The sequence below is a fragment of the Ailuropoda melanoleuca genome, chromosome 7 (genome assembly GCF_002007445.2).
Source record: "Ailuropoda melanoleuca isolate Jingjing chromosome 7, ASM200744v2, whole genome shotgun sequence".
Lineage (NCBI taxonomy): Eukaryota > Metazoa > Chordata > Mammalia > Carnivora > Ursidae > Ailuropoda > Ailuropoda melanoleuca.
Window position 1 is genome coordinate 67565962 of NC_048224.1, and position 22900 is coordinate 67588861.

The window sequence follows — 22900 nt, forward strand, 5'->3', positions numbered from 1 at the left end:
TCTTCAAATATTTTGAGAATGGGATTAGGACTTTGTTTTTAGTAGAACTTCAGAATGATCCCAGTAAAACCTTGGAGATCTCTGTTCTAGAGCTAGGCTTCCAACTTTCTGAACAATGAGGGAAGTCTCTCTTAGTTTTATAGCTTGGCTTCTAGTTTTGGGGACAGTGATGAGTTTTCTTTGCTTTACAGTCTGTGGCTTTCTTCTCCTCAAGAGATCTCTGCCCTACTGTTTTTTAACTTTTTTTTTTTTTTTTTAAATGAGAGAGAGCAGAGGGACAGAGAGAGAGAATCTTAAGCAGGCTCCATGCCCAGTACGGAGCCCCACATGGGGATCAATCTCACGACCCTGAGATCATGGCCTGAGCTGAAACCAAGAGTCAGATACTTAACCAGATGAGCCACCCAGGCACCCCTGCCCTACTGTTTTTTTAGAGGAACTTTCTCAGCTCTCTTTTCTTCCTGTGGCTCTGCATCCAGGGAGATAGGGAGCCTGTGATAGGGAGTCTCTCAACTCTTATGTTCTATCTCTATGTGCACTGTCTATATGTATTTGGTAAAGACCCAAGTGAAAGAGTTTGCAGGTGAGTGTAGACTTGCCATGTGTTTGGGGCTCCTTGAGATTCTAACCGAACACTTCAGCTCACGTGTAGACATTAAAAGTTGGTTAACAGTTCAGCTGGTATTTTCTTACCCTTATTTATGGCAGATTCTTCTTCTTGTAACTCTGCTGGGGATGAAAACAGTTGTGGATCACCAGTCTCCTTGGAAGACCTTGTGAATATCTGGTATTTACTTGGGTTCATTTTCTTTCTGTTCTGAGGTTTTTTTTTTAATGGGTCACTCTTTTTTTTTTTTTTTGTTCTTTTCTTTTGAAACTTGTGGTTTTATAGCTTCATTCAGCTTATATTCATTGTTATGGAAATTTTACTAATTTTTTTCTTAGCTGTAGATATTTCTAACATTTTACTAATGAAGCATCAGTAGCTTCTGTATTAATTTCTGATCCGTAGGCAGTCTGTTTCCTTAAGCAGTGACCTTAAAAACCTTTTGATTATGTATTTCATAATAAGAAAATGAACCCAAAAGCCCAATATATGTACATCTTACAAATTACAGATAATATACTCGTTTATTGAACTGTTTTTTTTTTACATTTTAAGATATTAAGCATTATAAGATTCTTAAAATTTTTAAAATTTTATATTCATCTGATACTGATGATAGTGTTTATAAGTGTATTTCATTTCATTACTTTGATGACTTTGAAAAAAACTTAAATTAATTTCTTGTAGATCTGTTTAGGTTATGACCGTATTTAATTCGTCTAGCTGACAAGAGGATCAACTTTACCATTTTCTTGTTAGCTTATTCTTGTATTATCAGTGTTTAATCCTTCTGGTGTTGTTTAAGGAATCTCTTTTTTTAAAACTCCTCTTACATTTTGTGAGAATTAGTTTCATTGAAACTGGTTAAAATGGTTTGTAGTGCCACTTGCCTTGGCCCCCTGAAACTGCAGAATTTTAAGCCTGCTGGTAGCTCTAAGAGCCAGGACCCTGCTTTCCCTATAGGATAATTTTATACTGTCGGGGAGGAAGACTTTCCTCTGCCCTTTGAGATCCTTTCCCTATAGGATAATTTTCCCTGTTGGGGAGGAAGACTTTCCTCTGCCCTTTGAGATCCTTCTAGATGGATTTAGAATCAAATTGACACGAGACAGATTAACAGGAGAAAAATCAAATGCAATAGCATACAGAAAGGGAATCCACACAGACATGAAATTTCAAAGACTGTGAGGCAGTGTGAAGCTTATGTGAGCTAAGGAGAGGGTAGGGCCTGAGGATACAAAGGGGAGGAAGGCCATTAGCGGGAAGGTAAGAAGAGATGTTTGGAAAAACAAAGATTTGCCTATTGTGCAGATCAGTTTCTTAGGTAAAGAGGAGTCTCTGTTAATAGATCTCTTCCTGTTACAGGCTCTCCTTTCAAAGTAAATTTAGGCAGTTGAGGGGGAGGCAGAGAGCTTTCCCCCCATCTGCTAGGTGTTGATTACTTTTAAGTGAAAGTAATGTTCATGCGGAAGTGGCCTATCCTGGGGCAGCCTTCCCTTAGCTCCTATGATACATTGTATGACACATGACTGCTGACCTGTTGTCCACCGGAAGACGTGATGTCTTACATATGTTAACTGGGAGTAAAGTTTGATTTCCTTTCTCTCTCCCTATTCAGTCATTTTGTGTCTCCATTCTCCCCTGCCCATTGGTGCCCTGCAGTTCGTGGATCATTGCCCTGAAGAACTAGAGCCAGTTACGTATTTTGGGAGCAGTTCCTCCTTCTAAATTCTCAGAGCTCTCATTGCCTTTGTGCAGACAACTCTCCTGTTGCTCCTGTTAGAGTAACTGTTTCCCCCTGGACACCCCCCTCCCCTCCCTGCACCATCTAGAGCCCAGCAGGAGCCTTCAGGAAGGACGCTTCCTTGATAAGTCCTGGAGCGAGCCATCTCTGTAAGTTATAGAATGGAAGTTACAGTTATTCCACGAGATTCAATTCATTTAGACAGAGGAAGGCATCATCTACTATAAATGGACTGGGAGTTTAACCTTGCCTTTGCCACTTAGAAGCTTCTGGTAATGTTCAGTTTTACCTACTCTCTGAAGGGTACTCATTTGTTAATTGGGGTTTATAATACCTACCTCTGCCTGCTTGTCGGTCTCTAAGGATTAAGTGATGTACTGAATGAAGAAGTCCGTAGAAGACTTCCCAGAGCTTGAGGCTTACTTAGGATTGCTGTAGAAAGAGATTTGAAAGAGATTTACTTTTAATAGTGGAGTGCATAGTAAGGTGAGTGGGATGGAAATTTGATAGCTTTCCATTTCCTGAGTTTTTTCTTTACGGTGACATTCTTAATCTCAAATGAAAGGAGGTGGACAGTGGTTAGGAATCATAGTCTCTGGAAGCAGAGACTTTTTAGGTTGGAATCTTAACCCCGTTATGTATTGTGTGATCTTGGGCTAATCTCCTCTCTGTTGCCTGGTTTCCTCATCTGTAAAATGGGCATCATGCTACCACCTTCCTCAGAGCGTCATTCTGAGGATCAAGTGAAGGATATAAATAAGCACGTAAAGCACTTGAGCAGCGTGCCTGGCTTGGCCTTTCAGGCTCAGTAAATGTCAGCTAGCATGCTTCTCTTTTTTTCCTTTCTAAATGCCCTTGTGTGATAAAATCCTGGTTAACATTTTAGCCCAGCAGAGAATTCATAATACAAATCCTGATGTTTTAAATAAGAAATCTCACAGTGTTTACTGGAGCTGGGATTTTCTTTGTTTTGTTGGGTGGTTAGTATTGGAGGCCAGATGTTCTCAGCACCTTTTCGCATGAATTTAATCCCCTTTTGTTCAGGTCCTCAGCAGAAGAGGAGCCGGAGCACCTGCTGCATCCCTTAGGACCTCAGCGAAGAAGCGGGGCCACCGGAGCCGCCGCTGCAGTGAATCTTGTCAGTCTCTCTCTGCAGATCTCTTCCCACCTTCCCGCTTCTGTCTGCCTTCCTTTCCTGCCTTCCACCTTGCAGGGAGGTGCTATGTAGTGGTGGCAATAGCTTTCTTGGTGGCAGGGCAGAGACTATCAATATGCAGGTCATTTAGGTTGAAAATTCTTGAGGTTGTATGTTATGTAGTAAGGAAGGGCCATGATATGTTGAAATTGCATGGTTTTGTTTGTTTAATTACGTTTTTTCAGTAGTTTTAAGTTCAGTAACTCATTAACTTGCCTTCAGTGGATTTTGGTCACTTTGTTAGGAAGATTTAAGGGCCATTTATTTTAGGCATTGAGATTGATAAAAAATAGTATTTAATTTCGTGTATTTGTAACACAGGAAAATTGATACCGTTATAGAATGGAAGTATCTGGATTATGTAGTATTTATTTTAGTAAATTTCCATGGAATTTCATTTTTCTCTGTAGTTGTGAAGGGAGAATATAAAATTGGACATGAAACTTGCTGGAGTGCATTTTTGATTTCAAGTCTGCTGACGATCCCTGAATAGGTTGTTGCCACTTTAATTCCCTCAATTTACTTTATATGTGGAGTCAGTCACTTAATAAGGACCTCTGTGCCGAAGGGCTCTTTAGACTTGAAGTCTGTCTTTGGGAGAGTGGGCTTTTCTCAATTTGGAGAGAAGGGTGATGTCAACTATTCGGGATTATGGTGGGTGGTGGAGAGAACAGAACAGAATCTGGATCTTGGCATCTTCACGACTTCAGGGTTGACAGATTTCAGCTAGCATTTCAGGCAGAATTCAAACTTAACCAAAAACTACAAAAGTAAAGGAGCTTTTGTTAAGTAAAATAAACATGGGGATTTCAAATATCAAAATACCTCCTGTTTGGATTATCCACTTTTCCATGCCCTTGCTTTCAGTGGGTGGATTGGCCATCATCTTTACTTGTGAAATCAGACAAGATCTGAGTGGGACACGATGTCCTGTACATTGGCCACTTGCCACAAGCATCTGCTTTGTCATTTGCAGACAGGTGGGTATTAACTACAGTCACTTAAAGAGAATGAGAAAGTGGCATGTCCTCTGCATTCACAAATGCCATGGTGTTTCCATTTCCCCTTTGCCATAGCGGCCTAAGTAACGCTGCCCAGTTGTGGCAGGGGTGCTTCTGCCTCCTTGTTTGATGACCAGTGCATGACAAGTGCACAAGTGTGAGTTTAGCTTTGTGTAGTAGCTACTGCTAATTAAACATCTCTGCCTCCTTGCTGTGTTCTTTGACCACATGGCTCATCCTTTCGTCTTGTTTACACTCTAAGGGAGGGGGCTGTGGGCCTTATTTTACAGATGGGGAAACTGAGGCCCAGTAATAACTTTCCCAGAGTCTATAGCTTCTGGTGGTAGATCCAGGCATGGAGTGTCAGTCTCCGGTGCTCACATCTCTGTTCTCTCCCCTTTATCGTGCATCTGCTGGTCCTCAGAAAATGTTTCCTCCAAGAAGATCATATTGGATGCCACTAATTAAATGATCACTACTTAATTAAGAGCAGACAGAACTTAATGCTGAAATATTTTCAGTGGCAATGAGTTACTGTCTAGGTACTGAAATTTTATATTTATTTCTGGGTGGCGATGCTTTTTTTTCCCCTTGCGTTTGTCTTCTGTCACAAGCTGCGGTATTCTTGTAGTCTGGTGGTGAGCCGTTCAACTCCCTGACTACTTTAGATACAGTGGACATTAGGGTTTGACTAGAGGCTCAAGGGGATTGAGTGTAGATGTGCCATAAAATGTTACTGCTGTGTTTGTCAGTCTTCTTTGAACACATAGGGTCCCCTGGGGGTAGAAGTTTATGGACCCATTTGTTATATTGGCTGGTACTATAATTTATCCTCAAGGGGGAAAACAAATAGCTGAAGGTACTTGTTGAATGGCACATGAAACCTTTATGTCAGGCTTAGTATTACATAGCTAGCTTTGAAATAGATTTTTATTTTAGAATATGTAAAAATCGTCATGGTAATGAAAAAAAAAAAGGCCTCTGCAATGCAGTGCTTACATCTGCTGTTTCCATCCGATAACGCACAGATTTCCTAAGTACTTCTGTGCGTTTCTGTAACAATTCTCTTTGTCCAAATTTAAGATTCAGCATGTTTCATGAAACCGAATGGTAACCCTGATTTGGTTTTGACGTGTTTGGTTTCCAACAGGATGTTGATTGCTGACTGTATGGTTGTCCAAATGTTTCATGTGAGCTTGAAGAGGAAGGATATAGAGTCACGGGGAGCTAAAAGCAGCTGCTGCTGCTACCTGTGTTACATTTGTCTTTCTCTTGAAATTGCTACGGACATGCAGAACTCCAGGTATAAGCTAAAGATCAAAAACAAGGCACTGTCCCTCTTCTGATGCTCATGGCAGGCCAGCAGGTCCCTGCGTAGGCATCCGTGGTAGCAGTGGGTGGTGATTGACGTGAGGACGGGTGAGAAAGTCAGGGTCAGCAGAGCTAAGGTGGAGCTGGAAGTTAAAGATGTGAGGCCCGGCATGAACAGAAAGCAGGTGAATATCGGAATCAAGGAAATAAAAACACAGGTAACCAGTGAGTCAGGTTCACAGGTACTCAATAGGTACAGGAGAACAGAAGAGACTCAGACCACTTAAAGAGTAAAGCAACTTTAATCATTGTTAAGACAACCTCTTTTTTTTTTTTTTTTTTAATTTATGATGGCCTGGGAATGGCTTCCAGGAATTTCTCACCGAGTCGCAGCTGGGAAGGCAGAGCCAAAGCAAAGAGCAATGCCATAGTTGGAAAGTTAGGAAAAGAGAGACATTTGTCTATTTGACAGTTCTTTGATAGGTGGCATCATACAAAAGAATTCATTGTCTGCCTGTTATGTACATGATTCTAGACATTAAGAAATATGAGATTCAGTTTTTATCCTCACGGGGCTTCTCATTGAGTTGAGAAGACAGAGCATTGGGCATCCCAAGGCAAACCACAATGGGAAGCAGATGTGTTGGGTAGCACCTGGGTGGTACTTATCATAAGCTCTGTTGGAGTTGTGGGGAAGCAGTGACCTGGCTGGGCTGGGGGTCCAGAAAACCTGGTGGAGGCCCACAGAGTGTGTCTTTGAAGGAGCTGTGTTTGGAATACAAGGTGGGAGTAAAGGTGAGGAGGATGGAGGTGAGCGTCTCCCCCACCTTCAGGTGCCATTTCAGTCTTTGAGCTAGCTTCCTAATTTATAAGATAATTAAAGTAATTCCTGCCTTTCCTGTTTGTGTTAGGATGGTTGTGGAGATTAAATAAGATGATTCATGTGAGAAAGCCCTTTGTAAGTGGCACAGTGGGTTCAAAGTGCCATTTGCAGTGGAGAGCCTGTGGGATAACGGCTTTGTTTTAATTCATTTATCACATGTAAATGAGATTGTACTCTTCAATCAGAGGTGTTTCATGAAGGTCATGATTAAATGTAAAGGGAAAGGGTCAAGGAACTGTTTTTAAGCAAGGTTAGTATATGTCTGAGATTTCACTTATAAACTTATAAAGGATAATTAGTATTGAAAATTAATGTTTAATGTGTATCCGAAGTGTTTTACGTTTTTGGTTAATAAAAAGAGGAAATCTATTTCAAGACTAAGTTACTGAGCTATGAAAAAAATAGAAGTCCATTTAGTAGCAAAATTACACGATGCTTCTCATTCTGCATTCTGAAGCAGACTATTTTTAGCATCTCTTTGAATCAGTGATGAATTCCAATTACAGGATTCAGTAATTAAAGCAGAGAAAAATATAACATCGTTTAGGCAAGAAAATCTTTTACTTGAATTGGATCTCTTTCAACTTTGAAGCTATTATGTTCAGGGGCCTCCCCGGAATCATTGGTTTGTCATCTTTTTGGGGTCACAAGCAACAGGAAAAGTGCCAGAACATCAGCCAAGGACACAGTGTCCCACTTTTAAGAAAGGAAGTTTTAAAAATTCTGGGATTCTGGGATGTCTCAATGGGCAAGTGTGTTGTATCTCTTGTTGGCTGCAGAATTCTGGAACAAATCTTCAGGGACCCCGTGGCCTCGCCCTGTTTTCCCCAGCCTTCCTGTTGGTCAGCTCACTCCCCCACTGGGACCACGCTCCTGCATCTGTCCTGCCTGCTCCTTTCTTTCCTGCACTCTCAGGCTGTCTCTGAGTGTCGTGAAAGAAACTGCCTGATGGTGCCAATTGGTGGTACCACTCCACATTTGTATTTAATGGTTGTAGATTGTTCCATAATGTTGCTAAACAGCATTTTAAAAACTTTGTTGTAGTCAGCAATCTTTCCTCAAGCTGGAAGCCTTATTTTATCTTGAGCAAGTTATTTATCTCTTTATGCCCCTCCCCAAAAGCTCATTAACCGTTCGGCTAAATTGAAACGAGTGTTCTGTTGACCCAAATTCTCCTGCTCTTTGCTTGGGTGAAGCCCAGCACTTAAAATGGTGACCCATGGGGCCAATACAAGGTCACCAGACACAAGGCAGGTCCAACTTCCCAGGTTGAAGTAGGTCAGGAAGAGGCAATGTGATTTTTTTTTTTTTTAACCTAGGCATTCAAGAAAATTCACTTATTTGGCAGATGTTTTTTGAGTGTGGGCTGTGGGCCAAGCACTGAGCTAGGTACTAGGAATTTAAAAAATGAAAATGAAAATGAAAAAAATTCTTATAGTGAAGAGTGGGGTTAGGGGTCAAAAGTGTTAGGGCTCACAGGGCTGCCCAGGGCCAGACCTCTCTGCCATAAACTTTAAAAACATCAGACAAACAGACAAAAAACCTCAACATTTGCAGTAGGCAGAAACACCATACAACTAGATAATCCATTTTTCCTTTGAAAATGGATTCCATTTACTATGAATTTCTGAACATTTCAACCTCTAAATTCTTTGATCTCTTAGCAGCTCAGTGCATTGCTGTGATAGGCAAGTTTAAGAATAGAACTAAATCTGAACTTCGATCATCTTGGTTTTAGGTTCTCGTGTGCTCATGTGTTCACTCACTATTTGTTTTCTCCAGTGGTTGTTGGGAACTCGATTGTCTGTGAAGTCCCGAGGGTATAAGGATGCAGGTGACCCTCCCAGCCCTTTGAAGAGCCCTGGTGGACGGGACGGTTATAATTAATGGTGGTGGTGGAGAAGTAGTAAGTAGTAACAGCAGTGATTAGTGCTCTTTATTGCTTATCACGGGCAAGGCCCGGAGTGTCCCGTGGATTAGCTCGCAGAACTCCCACAGTCTCATTTTTGTGGTTCAGGAAACATAGGCTTCAATAACCTGTCTGGCACGTTGGAGTGTGTAAGTTAAGTAGGGAAGTCGGTGGGAGCTCAATTGTGGCTTGAGAGCCCACTGCACTGTGGCATTCGGTACTGCCCCTTTGGTTGGTGGGCACAGAGAAGGGGAAAGTGGATGCCCTGGGGAAGCTGAACAGTGCTTTGCAGTCCGCTCACTAGGAGGGCCAGCGAGCAGGGAGAGGCAGGTGCAGAGAAATGCAGGGCATGATTACAGCTTGGGAGAAAGGTTGGAGGCTGCTCTGCAGAAGGGCAGTCTGGGGATCCTACTCCAGAGTGGCGGGGCAGAGAGGAGTGTTCTAAGGGGGAGTGTGCCAAGTGTGGCATTAGCTCCCAGAAGAGAGAACCGGGGGAACAAACCAGCAGGCTGGCAGCATCGATGGGCAGGGCTTGCTGCTTCCCTCGGGCCACATCTGGTCAATGTCGTTCTGAGCACTGTACCTCCTGGAGGACAGGCCAGAGAGCACCTGGGAAAGGCTGGAGGGACGGGAACATCGAACTCTTGCCTTCAGATACATGGACGTGTGCAGCGGTGAGGGCGTGGTAGATTCTGCTTGATTTCAGGGGGCAGAACAGAGCGTCGGTTTGCAGTAATAAAGATGTAGGCTTTAACTGAATATAAAGAAAGCCTTATTTCAAATAGTGTTTCTTAAGGAATGGGGTTCTAAACTCACGGCTTCCCTCTCCCTGAACAGTGTTCAGACAGGTGGGTACAGGGAGAGGGTGGAGGAGAGCTCTGAGCTGCCTGGGGGTGGTGGATTTCTGGACCCCTTCTCATGCTTGCCCGTGAGTTTCTCATAACTTCCCTGGAGGTGGGCTGGCAGATACACGCTTTTCATTCAATGAGCAAGCTCTGATCTGCTCCCGATCCTGACTTCCTCCTGATGTCCTAATATTGAAGTGATGATACAGCATGTATCTTCATATTAACTTTGTATATTCTGTGCATCTCAGAAGATAGTAACCAGTCTCTTGGTGTCACTTTGAGCCCCATGCAGATTAGAAGTCCTTTCCTGTTTATTACAGCCGGTACTAACCTTCTCTTCTCTTGCCGCGTGTTGCCACTTAGCACTTTTGAACTTGCGGTGCGGTGTATTTCTGTATATAGGCTCACCTTTGTCTGACTCATGGTTGTATTTCTCATGTGTAGTAGGATAGTAAGTGTTTGAAAGGATGGATGAGTGGTTGACATGACCCAGATCTTTATCTGGGCTATTCGATTCTTTGACCATTGTTAGCCCAGAGGTGTGGACCAGCTGTGGATCTCTGCAAAAGTCCTATCATTGATCATTCATTCCTCAGATTTTACCTAGGTAGTTACATTGTTCATTAAGTTAAGGGGAAGAAAATATTGTTTTATGACCCTTGAATTAAGGTCTGGCATAAGTACTTTTTAATGAACAGATTACTCACAACTGGGAGAATTTTTCATTTGCACTCATAATTAATGTGGTTTTATTAATTATTGAATACATGAACGCGAACCTGGCTAAGAGTGTGATACACATAGGTGACCAGTGAATGTCAGCTAGCTGCAGTTATTTCTGTTTTACTCATAGCAATATCTGTTCTGAGACTTGTTTCATATTTTTTGTATTTATTTACTCTTTCCTACCAGATAAAGCTTTCCGGAGGCCAAGACCTTGTCTTATTACTTAGCGTTTTTGTTTTACCTTCTACAAAAGAACTCACTCATACTTTGAATTGAATTGTGGGGCCAGCTAAGTGTGTCCCTGCTGCCTCTGATTTCAGAGATGTAGGACTGACTGTTCCAGCATTAGGAATTGGAGCACAGGTATCCACCCTGAGAGGTCAAGGAGGGGAAACACAAGACTGCTGTTTTGCCGTGTTGTTAGACGATTCTAGCTAAAAGCATTCATATTAGACATTCTGAAGAGATCTGTTTCTCTGAAGCTAACAGAGACTACAGATTCTAATGTGCCTAACAGTCTTGTAAATGGAACTTTATATGTGAATAGTTACGAACACTGATGACCTGGGGAGGGAGGAATTTAGAATTTGAGTCTGGTTAACAGGGTAGCGTTGGAAAGTGCAGCAGAGCAAAGTTCTCTGGAACTCGCATGGGTGTTGGGTAATACATGGCAGCTTCTCCTTTCTGGAAAACTAGAATTTGGAAGCTGTAGGTAGGGGAACGGCAAGGACCAAAATAGTAAACAAAGCCTAGTACAATCAGATTAGGATAACATTGGCAGATTAACAGTGAGTCATTTGGACACAACCTGTTCTCAGGTTAAATGTTTTCCTGTCACAGAGTTATTTATCTCATATCGACTTGGATGTTGTGGATAACTAAGATAAAAGGGTATATTACTAGGGACAACTTTATTATCATTGACCTTTTAAAATGCTCTGTAGGACAAAATTAGGTGTTCGTGAGATTAAATTCAGTCATTTCTTTCAGCAGAATATAGAGGAATGTAAATTGAACATCAGCTGAACTGCTTAAGAGGTGAATGGTCTGTAATATATTTGTAATGACCTGAGCTCATTATAAGCTGTTTGGTCCTCATCCATAAATGTGTTTGGACACATTTTACTAGTTACTTACCTTGGCTTGATTATCCTTGGTCTGTGATTATTCCTTGCAGTAATTTCAGGATACCATTTTTTCTTTTCTTTCTTGTTTTTTACACCAAATAGCAAAAGGAATTTTAATTCAGTGGTATTTTAAGAATTAGACTGAGGTCTGGACACAGCATGAGTACATTTCGATGCCATAATATTGAGAGCAGTATTCAAAACCTGAAGGAGCAGGGATAAGTACCTCTTTGAATGGAATTTTATTTTATTTATTTATTTTTTAAGATTTTATTTATTTGAGAGAGTGAGAGAGCATGCGCAAGGCAGTGGGAGAGGGAGAAGCAGACTCCCCATCGAACAGGGAGCCCAGTGCTGGGCTCAGTCTCAGGACTCTGGATCATGACCTGAGACAAAGGCAGATGCTTAATCCACTGAGCCACCCAGGCGCTCCTGAATGGAATTTTAAAGGGAGGAGTCCTTAAAGTTCATCCAGTTTGTTCCTCAGTTCACTGGCTTGTTCATTCATCTATTCAACAAATATCTGAGTGCTCATATACCTTTCTCTTGGTATTCCTTTCCCCAGATACTGGTAATAACCCCTCAACTCAGTATCTCAAACTTGAATTGTTAAGAGCTTCACTGTTCAGTACAGTAGCTGCTAGCCATGTGTTGCTATTTAAGTTAACATTCATTAAAATGAAGTAAAATTAAAAATTCAGTTTCTCAGCCACACTAGCCACCTTACATGTGCTCAGCCAAGTGTTCTGTGTGGCTGGAGGCTGACATTTTGGATGGTGTTCATCTACAAAACACATCCATCATTGCCAGACAGTGCTGCCTTAGTGGTCCTTGACTGTCTTCCGAGAGACATCCTAGCATCCCATCCACTTCGTCACCCAGCACCTCTGTCGGTCAGGTTTGTTCCCTTCAAAAAATTCTCCCGTCTTATTTTAGGTCATCATCCTCTGTCCTCTGAATTAAGGCACCCATGTTACCAGGGCTGTGATGTCTTTTCTCCCTCCCTTGTGCTCTCTTAATACCGTGTATACACCTTTATCACCTTGGATGCGCATTCCTTGTTTGTACCGTTTTCTTCTGGTGGACCAAGAGGTTGTTGGAGTTGTAGGATTGGGCTTTGATCTTCCAGGGTGGGGACACACACACAGTGCCTGACACATGACACAATAAATAAGTGTTTATTGAGCAGCTAGAGAGCTGAATGGGTGGGGGGAGGAGGCTGTACTAGGTTGCATTCTGAAGGCTAGGCACAACTGGGATGTGTGGAAGCGAGAAGGTGGCCTTCATGCTGGGCGAGCATCATGGATGCAGGGCCGTTGGTAAGAAATTACAGGGCAGCTGTGCTCTTAGACCACGGCCACGGAAAAGCTTTTTCAGTACCACCTAGAGCTTAACCATGGGACATAAGTAGAATTTCAATTCTGGTGTTGCAAATAAATGTGTTTCCCTGACACCTCTAAGTAGAGGTGCTGGGTCTCACACTTAATAGCCTTAAACTGTAGCTTCCAAGGAGTTAAAGATAAGCTCTACCCTGTAAAATTAAGCAACACACTCGCGAAGTCTAGTTGATTCTTCAAGACTTTTCTGGTTCCCGACTTAAGTGAGACATGGTAGCAGCAGAGCAGGAGAGAAAAATGCGTGTGCACATGTCCAAAAGGGGGCCATCTAATACGACAGTGCAGAAGAGTGACCGCAGCCAGACAGACCTATCCTGACCCTGCTTCTTCCAAGCTGTGTCATCCTGGGCATGTCACCTTCTGGCCCTCGGTTTCTTCATTTTTTGATGGAGATAGATATTAGCTGTGCATTACCTGTGTTGTGAAGGTTAAGTTAAAATGTATGTGACCATGTGTGAACACTGTGCTTAATCCTGAGTAAAGCATTCACCAAGTGATAGCTATTAACAAATTAATAGTACATAGCATTTCAGGCAAATGGGAAGACTCACAGTTGGATTTCCCGAAGGAAGAATTAACACGTGATTGCTAAACACAAACGGTTATCCAGAAAACACACGTCAGACCCTTTCCTTCACAGTTAGCTAGACAGAACCATGAAATGTTTAGTGCTAGTTACTTTCAGAATCATGCAAATAAGGTGATCTGGTAGAGGTAAAATTTGGTCTGGATAATCAAAAACCTAGGGCTAATTCTCTGTGTTTGGAAATAAGGTGATCACTAATGCAAATTACTTAGGAAAAACTCACTTTTCTCTTTTACTTTACATAATCAAGAGCAGACTGTACAGCTGCTCGTAAGGAAGGGGAAGAAAATTATGTGCTGCTTTTAATTTTAAATAAGCAAACTAGTGGGACGTGTATACATTAGAGGATCATTGAATGATCTGTTTTTTTCCCTCTTTTCAAAATTGCAGTGACAGTCTTAACTGTGTAGGTTCTCATCCACCGGCCTGCATATAATTCATGCATATCCAGAGAATCCTGTTTAGTAGACCCAGAGTTGCTTTCCCATTCGGAAATTGCACACTGCTCCTTTCCTGTGCCTGCACGGCCTTTGCCTGGCCTCATTCCTCCCTACTCTTTGTCCTCCAAGAAGCTGTTTGATAGATCCCACTCCACTGCCTCGCTCTTGCTGTCATACAGCTACCTTATTGTGTTATAATTATTGGCAGGCATTCGTCACCATCACAGGACTGTGAGTTTTGATGAGCAGGCATTTTCTTATTCATTTTTGTGTCTGCATTGTTGCCTTAACAATGGGGGGACTTATTCACACAGGATGCTTGGTAAAGTTTTGCTGAATGCATGAATGATATTCACCAAATTTTTCTTCTGAGTATTCTTTCTAAGTAAACCATAACTCCGGGTAGGAAGCTCTGTCATACTTTCTGGTACCGCCTAGCTCCAGAACATTGATAAACAATATCAGATTGCTCTACAGTCTTGCTGGTATGAAAATCAGTTATTCTGGAAACACTTTTTAGGGTAGATTCAGTAAGTATTAAATCTTTGTTACTGTTTTATCCACATACGTTCTATTAAAGTGTTTATAAAGGGATCATGGACTCTGGGAAACAAACTGAGGGCTTCAGAGGGGAGGGGGGTGGGGGCTGGGATAGGCCGGTGATGGGTATTAAGGAGGGCACGTGTTGCATGGAGCACTGGGTGTTATATGCAAGTAATGAATCATGGAACATTGCATCAAAAACTAGGGATGTACTGTATGGTGACTAACATAACATGATAAAAAATTATTATTAAAAAAATAAAGGGATCACCAGGATTTTTATTGAATTTAAATAGATTTTTAAAAAAGATTTATTTGTGTATTTGGGGGGGGGTGTGGGGTAGGGGGAGGGGGAAAGAGAATCTTAAGCAGACTCTGTGTGGAGTTCAGAGCCTGATGCAGGGCTCAATCCCATGACCCTGAGATCATGACCTGAGCCAAAACCAAGAGTCTGCACTCAACCGACTGTGCCACCTGTATTTAAATTCATGCACCCCTAAATTTAATATTTTTATGTGAAAAATTGATACAGATGCTCTTGTCTGACAGAGTTCTTGTGTGAATCATCAATGTTCTGTTCATTGTGGGCACTAAGAAAACCTTAAATGTATGTGTGTTGCATCTATGAACTGAGCAGTTCAGTTGAATATACCGGTAATATACTTGGCTTTTTGTTTTTCTGCCCCTTAGCTATTTACTATGGTTTCTTGCAGTTAATTTCAGAGCTTATTCCAGGATGGGGAGTTGGAATTATACAGGAATTCACATACCTTATTAGCTCCTTGCTTAAACTAATTAAAAAAACTAGTTCAGGGACTAGAACTCCCTTGATGAAATTGTTGAAATGTGAAATTTGAATTTAAGACTTTCTTGAAGACTTGAATGCATTTTACTTACTGTTATTTAATTTTTTTTTCAGTTTTAATTTTGATTGCTATACTATTGATATCTGAGCCAAAGTGGTGATGCTGCCTGAGGGGAATTTCTGCAACCTGTAAGTCAACAGTTATACGGTAAGAATGTGTGCCTCTTATCCTTAAAGCCATTTAATTTCTGTAACATTATAGTTCAGAATTTTAATTTGAAATAGAATACTATAAAATATTCTAATATTTCAAAATATTACATATTAATATATTTTAACGTGTAAATATTAACAGCAGATAATATTTTAGAGCTTTAGATCCTAATCAACAGTTCAAGAATCTGAAAGAGAAGAAACGTAACTTGATATATTCATTTCATATTAATTTTTGTGTGAGAAACAAATATGGCTGTATAGTTTATGACTTATTAAACTGGGGTCTCATTTTTCCTTCCTACATATTTTCCCATTTACTTTTTATTTCCTGGAGTTTAACCAGTTCTTTATTATCTGATTTTTGTTAATAATGAACGGATATGAGCAGTCAAGATGATAAAACTTAACCTAGTTGGATTTTACTACCACTTACTCTGAACTGAGGTGGTGTTGATTCCAATAGTGGCTCAAATGAGGTTTTGAATTATTTAGAGATTTATTATCTACATTGCTTTATCTTGAAGGAATAATTCAAGAGTAATGAGACACGGCCAACCTGTAAGGCGAGTTACTCCTTTGAGCTTCACTCTCCTTGTACAAAATGTCTGTCATTTGTTTTATAGAGTTGTAAAAATCAAATGAGATGATCTATGTGAAATCGTCTTTTTCTTTCTTTTATTTACTTATTGTTTTGGAAGGGTAGAAGGGAAAATAACAAGTCTCTTGATTTTTGAGGTGGGCTTTAGAGAGAACAGAATGCTCTTAATATCCTTTAGAGGAAAGGATGCTGGAAAACTTATCTGCACTTCTTTCTCACCTTCAGAAAACTGATTTTGATTTTCATACTTTCACTTTACAGGTAATTTTTCAGGAATATGTCTGTATTTTTTGACTGTAATGAAACTAAGCTAGAAATCATTATCAGATTATCTGTGAAATCTGCAAATATTTTGAAATTAAATATCACATTCTAAAAGTCCCATGGGTCAAAGAGGAAGTCACAAGGGAAATTAGAAAATATTTGGAATGGAATGAAAATGAAAGTGCAACATATCCAAATATATGGGATGCACCTAAAGCAGTACTTCCAGGGGAAATTTATAGTATTAAATGCTTATAATAGGAAACAGAAGTTTTGAAACAATCTAAACCTTCACCGTAAGAAATTAGAGGGCGAAGAGCAAATTAAACCCAAAACAGAGAAGTACCAAAGATATGAGTAGAAATCATTGAGATAGAAAACAGAAAAACTGTAGGAAAAAAATCAGTGATACCAAAAGCTGAGTTTCTTTATGAGATCAATAAAATTGATCAACTTGTGTTTGCACCTAATCAGGAAAAAAAAGAGAAGGCAAAAATTTCTAGTATCAGAAAAGAGAGACTATCAATATAGATTCTATGAAAGGAAGTTAAAGGGAATATTATGATAACTTAGGTAAATGGACAGATTTCATCAAAGTCGCAAGGTATTTAATTTGATTTCCATACTTTAACTTTACAGGTAATTTTTTAGGAATATGTATGTGTTTTTTGACTATCATGAAACTAAGCTAGAAATCAGCATCAGATTGTCTGTGAAATCTCCAAATATTTTGAAATTATCACATTCTAAAAAAAATACTTTTAGAAGGAATGGATAACATGCATAGCTCTTTATTCAAGAAATTGAATTTGTAGTTAAAAACCCTCCCCCCCCCCAAAAAAAGCTCTAAGCCCAAATGGACTCACTGGTGAATTCTACCAACTTATTAAGAAAGAGCTAAAACCAATTATATACAAAATCTTCAGAAAGTAGAAGTAAGAGAACACTAATTTATTTTAGGAGGCCATTATTACTCTGATATTAAAAAAACAAAGGTATTTCTCAACAAAATACTATCAATTTGAATAAAGTTTATATAAAAAGTATAATACATCATGCTAAAGTGCCATTTATTCCAGAAATGCAGGGTTGGTTCTTCATTTGAAAATCAGTCATGTAATTCATAATATCAACAAACTACACAGAATTCTTCAAACCTGTATGAGATCATCTCAATAGGTGTAGAAAGAGCATTTAACAGTATTCATCATTTATTCATGATAAAAATTCAGAAAAGGAGGAGCTTTCTCAACTTGGTAAGAGGTGTCTATGAAAGACCTACAGCTAGTAATTACAATTATTGGTGAAAGACTTAATGTTTTTGCCTGACATTGGGAATGAGGAAGGATGGTCACTCACCATTCTTACTCAGAATCGTCCTGGTCAGTGCAGTGAAGCAAAAAAAGAAAGAAAAGGCATATAGACTACAGAGAGAAGAAAAATTAAAGTCCCATGGCAAGGGATCTGAGAAGTGAGCTTTTTAGTCTTCTAGTTTCTGATATAGGGAAGGAGATAGTGGAGGTGGGAATGAAATGTTGAATGTCTTTAGACAGTATTCTGCATTTTGGTTTCTGTGGTTATGATCTGAAAATTGTAAGAGCAAGGCCACATTTATATGACTTGTGGGTTTAAGTTACTGTTTTCTCTAAAGTTAAAAGTCAGCATAATCTGTTGGGAGAGTCTTAGTTCAGCATTTCTTCTTTCTGCTAATATAACCAGAAAACTTTGTATAGTACTTAAAAGTTATGCATTGGTTGAAACTTCATTGAATAGCTCTTGTTTTTTGATTTAAAGAAAGAGGCTATTTGAAACAATGCTAAGATGTCCTTTTAAATTCTAAAAGGGCATACAAAGTTACTTGTTAAATCTATTATAACCATCGTGTATCATTGGATGAATTAAAATTCTTTCGTATGCTTGTTGTCTATATCTTAGAATACATTGACATGTTCTGTATAATGTAAGCCACATATTAGGCCTATTGATTTCTGCTGAGTAATTTCCATATACATATTTTTATGATGTTTGGCAGGTAAGAATGGAGGAAACCCTGAATCCATGTCCCGGTTGCCTGGGATAGTTGTATGGCAAGACAGTGTGTCTTGAAATGGTGTTTCTGGAATCATTCCTAAATCTCTTGTAGTCAAATAGTTACTCAGTCCCAGTTAAATGCTTACAAATGTAAACAAATATATAGTTTAATAGTTGTGTGCATTTCCCTTTTAATTGCAGTTGACCCTTGAACAGTGCAGCGGTTAGGGGCGCCGACCCCCACACAGTCAAATCCACTTACAGCGTTTGACTCCCCCAAAACTTAACTACTGATAGCCTGGACTAGAAGCCTTACCAATAATATGAACAGCCGATTAACATGTATTTTGTATATTATGTGTAATGTATACTGTGTTCTTACAGTAAAGTAGAGAAAAGATGTTACTAAGAGAACCATAAGGAAGAGAAAATACATTTACAGTACTGTACTATATTAATCAAAAAAATACACTTATAAGTGGACCTGTGCAATTGGAACCCATGTCGTTCAAGGGTCAGCTGGACATGTTATCGAGTGTATCAGTTGGTGCTAGATACTAGGTATGGCAGCGTATGGTATAGTAGAGGGAGTGTAAGTTTAGGTGTTAATAGAAAATCTTGGATTCAAATGCTAAAAACATACAGGCTTAAGCTTTTCAGCAAAATCACTTAAATCCTTGATCCTCATTTCCCTCATCTCTGAAAGGAGGATAATCTTGATGAGCTGCTGAAAACATTAAAAATAATACTCAGAGCTTCTAGCAGACGGTGGGTGCTCAAATGGTGATACTAATAGAGGATCTTAGTTGGAGAAATGTTATAAGAATCTGACAGAGCTGGTTTTGAATTGGGTTGGAAGAATTAATATTTTTTAAAATATCTGTACTACACAAGGCAATCTACAGATTCAGTGCAAACCCTATCAAGATTCCAGGGGTATTTTTCACAGAAATAGAACCTATTTTTAAAAGTGTATGGAACCACAAAAGATCCTGCCGGGATAGCCAAAGCAATCTTGAGAAAGAACAAAGCTGGAGGCATCATGTTCCCTGATTTCAAACTATATTACAAAGCTATAGTAATCAAAACATTATGGTCTTAGTAGAAAAGCAGACACATAGATCAGTGGAATAGAACAGAGAGCCCAGAAATAAATCCATGCATATATGGTGAATTTATGACAGAGCAGCCAAGAATATACAATGAGACAGTCTCTTCAATAAATGGTGTTGGGGAAACTGGACAGCTACATGCAAAAGAATGAAACTGGACCACTACCTCTACAGCACACACAAAAATTAACTCAGAATGGACTAAACACTTGGATGTAAGACCTGAATCCATAAAAGTTCTACAAGAAAGTATAGGTGGCCTGGGTGATGATTTTTTTGCATCTGAATTCCAAAAGCAAGGGCAACAAAAGCAAAAGTAAACAGATGGGACTACATCAAACTAAAAAGCTTCTGCACAGCAAAGGAAATCATCAACAAAATGAAAAGGCAAAATACTGAAGGGGAGAAAATATTTGCAATTTATATCTCTGATAAGGGGTTAATATCCAAGAGATAAAAAAAACTCATACAACACAATAGCAAGAAAAATCTGATTTAAAAAGGGGACATAAGATCTGAATAGATATTTTTTCAAAGAAGACATTGGATGGACTGTAGGTACATGAAAAGATGCTCAGTATCACTGATCATCAGGGAAATGCAAATCAAAACCACGAGATACCCCTTCACACCTATTAGAATGGCTATTATCAAAAAGACAATAAGTGTTGGTGACAATATAGAAAAGAAGGAACCCTCGTGCACTGTTGATGGGAATGTAGATTGAGTCAACCACTGGAAAACAGTATGGAGGTTCCTCAACAAGTTACAAGTGGAACTGCCATATGATACAGCAGTTCCCCTGCTGGGTATTTATCCGATGAAAATGAAAACACTAATTTGAAAAGGTACCTGTACCCCCACGTTCATTGCAGCATTATTTTCAATAGATAAGATATGCAAACAGCTTAAGTGTCCATCAGTGGATAAATAGATAAAGAAGATATGGTATATGGAAACCATAATGGAATACTATTCAGCCATAGAAAAGAATAAAATCTTGCCATTTGCAGGAGCATGGATGGACCTTGAGGACATTATGCTGAGGGAAATAAATCAGACAAAGAAAGACCAATTTATATGATTTCACTTATATGAAGAATTTAAAAAAACAAACCAAGGTTATGGATACAGGGAACAGACTGATGGGTGCCAGAGGTGGAGAGCCGAAGGTGGGAGAAATGGGTGAAGGGTTCAGAAGGTACAGACTTCCAAATGTAAAATAAGTCCTGGGAATGTAATGTACAGCATGGTGACTCTAGTTAATAATACTGTAGTGCATATTTGAAAATCGTTAAAACAGAATAGATCTTGAAAGTCCTCATTACAAGAAAAAGAAATTGTTGTAACTATATATGGCAACGAATGTTACCTTGTGATGATCATTTTTATGCACAAATTTCAAATCACTATGATGTACACCCACAACTAACACAGTTGACCCTTGAACAACATGGGGGTTGGGGTTCTGACCCCCCAACACAGTCAAAATCTGCATATAACTTTTGACTGTTCAAAAACTTTACTAATAGCCTTTTGTTGACTGGAAACCTGATAACATAAGCAGTTGATTCACACATACTTTGTATGTTGTATGTATCAGAAACTGTATTCTTACAATAAGGTAAGTGAGAGAAAAGTTAGCGTTACTAGAAAAATACATAAGGAGAGAATATGTTTACAGTACTGTATCATATTTGTAAAAAAAAAAATCAAAAACAAAAACCATGTATAAATGGACCTGTGTAGTTCAAACCCATGTTGTCTGAGGGTCAACTATATAATGTTAAACCTCAGTTAAAAAAAAAAAAAAAAGATTGGCATCTGATAGAATCAGTTTTGAATTGAATAGCATTGTCACCTTGGATAAGTTACTTTTTGACCCCTACTCTCTTTAGCTGTTTCCTGGGTGCCCTACCAGCCTATTAAGTTGTAGTGTGTGAGACGTAAATGACATAATGGATATAAAAGCTTATGTATGTAAATATTTCCATTTGTCATCTTTAACTGGTTCACTACCATTAGCTTTATGATTTGGTTTCTTTGGTCCATTTTTTATAAAGTTACCTAGACACCCTGCCTGATCCTTTTGATGTGCTCATGATTTGCTTGCTGGAATACGTTCAGAAGAATGGAGTTGATAGGATGCCAGACTTGATGTTTTGAGACCAAGGACATAGGTTGCAAATTTGAGAAATTTAATCTTTCATATTTCTCTTCACGCTTTCATGGCCCAAACAACTGGGAATAGTTAACTAAAACAGCCATTTAATTATCTTAACTTTCTTTCATGAGCATGGTTTCTAGTTGCTAAAAAATAGCGCCATCAGGATGCTTTTTGCTTCTAAAAACACCGAAACTCATGTTTAGTAGCATGTATGCTAGGGAACAGTTGCTGGATTCCACAGCTTTATTGTTATTTTAATTTTATCTCATTTTAATTATGTTCATTCATGTGAAATTACCAACATTTGGCTGTTTTTACCAACAAAAGTAGTAATTTCATATGGTTCAACTTGATATGCCAGGGTCTGGTGACAATGTTTTCTTCACACACACTTGGCAAATTACCTAATTTTGTATCTTATAATTTGTTGTTTCCTCTAAGAACTTAAGTTTTAATGCATTTTGGATTTTGTAAATTTGTTTGGTGAATGTCATTCTCAAATGATGCAAAAGAGTAAGTTAGAGAAAAATATGTGATCTTTCTTAAAAAGAGGAGATGCTGACTAATTTTTGAGAAGACTTTTAATTTATGGTTACCTGGATAATTGGAAACAAAAACTAGAGCTTTTTGAGACTTAAACCTTGAGGTCATAGGTGATATCAGGTAAATTCTTAGTACCTAAAAATTCTTTTCGAATTTTTAAAGTTCTTTGAGATCATTGTTTTTCTGAAAGTCATGTCTCTATCAAGTGTTAAAATGCTGTTGATGTTTTTATCTTCTGAGTGTTTATTGACATGTTTTATATTATAAAAACAATGCCTTTTAGCTTAATTTAACATTCTGTTTGTAAAATGTGTCTAGTTCACATGTTTGTTATACCTTGAATGAGGAGCTGATGATTTGAGTTTTGTTCAAAAGGGCATCAATTTAACAAATACTTCGTGTGGATTAGAAGTAATAATATTGTGGTAACCAGATAGGAGCTTTTCATGTTCATCACAGTGTGGTACTGATTAACGGCTTCTTCCTCTCGCTGTCCAATAAAAGTGAAAAGGGAGGGAGTTCAAATTTTTTTTAATTTGTCAAGTGAGCATTTGTTTGTTTAATAGGAGTAACATGTAGCGTCTGTGTTCCACTTTGTGGTGTTCCGTGGGTCTCCAGGTGGGCCTTCTCCTCACAGCCCTTTCAGGCAAGCAGGCGGGTGCGTGCAATGGCTGCTGTAAGGACTTGGGTTTAGTGGTACTTCGTGGCTCCTCCAGGCCTCAGCTCTTGGGGAACAGGGGTTTCCACTTGCTGCTCCATCTCCTTCCGTGTGCTGGAAGACTGTTTCCGGTGGTACACTGCCTGATGAGGTTGGTGGGTTCAGAGCCCCTTCGGGTGAGGGAATTGT

At 39.3% G+C, this 22900-nt stretch overlaps 1 protein-coding gene across 4 annotated transcripts in view; it reads left to right on the top strand.

The window, feature by feature from the left end:
• Nucleotides 1-15236: 15236 nt before the first annotated feature.
• Nucleotides 15237-22900, top strand: part of WASF3 (WASP family member 3) — a 76022-nt gene continuing 68358 nt past the window's right edge. For 3 of the 4 annotated variants that reach the window (XM_034665001.1, XM_019804837.2, XM_019804839.2), the window contains exon 1: nt 15237-15330. The gene's annotated coding sequence lies outside the window, so the exon portion shown is untranslated. The remainder of the gene's footprint in view (nt 15331-22900) is intronic. The other variant, XM_019804838.2, reaches the window with a different exon arrangement.